The sequence below is a fragment of the Triticum dicoccoides genome, chromosome 2A, assembly GCF_002162155.2.
Source record: "Triticum dicoccoides isolate Atlit2015 ecotype Zavitan chromosome 2A, WEW_v2.0, whole genome shotgun sequence".
Lineage (NCBI taxonomy): Eukaryota > Viridiplantae > Streptophyta > Magnoliopsida > Poales > Poaceae > Triticum > Triticum dicoccoides.
The window spans coordinates 419583165-419585042 of record NC_041382.1 but is presented as its reverse complement, the minus strand read 5'-3'; positions in this window follow the sequence as shown (position 1 = coordinate 419585042).

Here is a 1878-nt window from a genome sequence, read left to right as displayed (position 1 = left end):
AGTCGGGCGTCTTAGCGACACCACATAAAGGGCTTTAAAAGAAATGCCACAGTCGGACGTCGGGGCGACATCACAGAAAGGGCTTTAAAAGAAATGCCACAGTCGGACGTCGGGGCGACATCACAGAAAGGGCTTTAAAAGAAATACCACAGTCGGGCGTCTTAGCGACACCACATAAAGGGCTTGAAAAGAAAGTAAAATACAATTATGCCACAGTCGGACGTCTGAGCGACATCGCAGAAAGGGCTTTTATTCACAAGGAAATAATGCTCATAATAAATGTTCAATTCATGAGAATAAATGGGTTAGTCCATCCACAGGAATAATCATTTAACCGGACTTAGCACTCATGCGATTCACCGGAGACTCTGTCATCAAAACTGACATTTGATCAGGATAAGATAATATCGATCTAGGACATGGAATAGATGATTTGGAGGAATATATGACTCTGCAGAGTTTGTACAAAATTTTTCCCACAGCCAACGGATTTCCGTAGTCACGAAGGACTAGTTCCGTTTACGGTATTTCGGAAGAAAACACAGCTAACCAGTACACACCCATCCTACCTCTCGATGCTAGGAATCACCCTAGACATCGTCCAAAAAAACTTTTGAGACGGGGAGATCACAATCTCGAATAGCATGGGATCAAATTTATATGCGCGCGCTCTAAGGGGTGCCCCCCTCTCGGTCCCAACCGGAAACACCCATGCCCCCTGACCGGATGACTGGCTTTAATCCAGGGCCATGGAACCATCATCACGGCCTCTCCTTTTGGTGTGTACCAGGAAAGCGGTTTGCAACTTACTAAACCATATTCCTTGCGGAAAACATGTGGTAGTACAGGGAAGGAAATGAGAGGAACTGGACCGATACGGTTTGACACTGAAGTCACATAGTCTGGCATAAGACTGGCATGCTACGACACTGCCATCTTACCCATCCTCATGCCAACACATGGCCATTCATACTCACATCCATCCACTTATGGATCATCGAACTCACTTACCTCAATATTGCATAAAATAACGTTCATCGATATGCTCCTCAACATGCCATGAAACTAACTAAATGCAAAACATGCCAAGACACTCATCATATCAAAAGTTCAAACATGCTTGCCTGGTTCAGAGTAGTCGGAGCCTAGCTCGGTGAAGTTCGCGGCTCCGTCACCTCCTTCGGTATCTACGGTATAAAGAAAATATATGCGCTATCGTAAATACCAAGGGGTGCACAAAAAGTATTCCAAATATTTTCAAATAAATCTGATAAAAAACTAGACAAAATTTTAAAGAGAATAGAAAAAGAATCAATCAAAAATACCTTTCTGTTTAAAAGTTATAAGGGTTTTTGTCCAGGGACTCATCTGTAATGAAACAGAAGATTTCCAGGGGCTAGCTTATAAAAACAGAAAACGACTCGAATAAGAATGCGCCGGCCCAGCGGGAAAACGTATTTGGCAGAAGACGTTTTCAGAAAACGCTTCGCTTAGACAGGACAGAGAGGCTGACAGGCGGGTCCCGCCCGTCAGGTTTGAATATACGAATGGGGCAGCAGATTTCGCCGGTGCCCGTGAGCCGCGGTGGTCGCCGGCGGCGATCCACGGCGAGGCAGGAAGATCGGAGGGTACCTCCGTGTTCAGGGCGCCATTCCGCGTCGGTTGGTGGTGGTGGTGGTCGCCGGCGAGTACCACGTCGACGGCGAGCCTGGCTCCGGCGGACGGCGGCTCGGGTGGTTGCGGACTTCGTCGGAGAGAGCTGTGAAGATCAAATTGAGGAGGGGGTTAGGCTTCTGGTAGCTAGAGGGGGTAACGGACGGGGTTTGGGCGCCGGAGACGGCCTCACCGGAGCGAATCGAGCTGGTGGCCGAGGCGGAG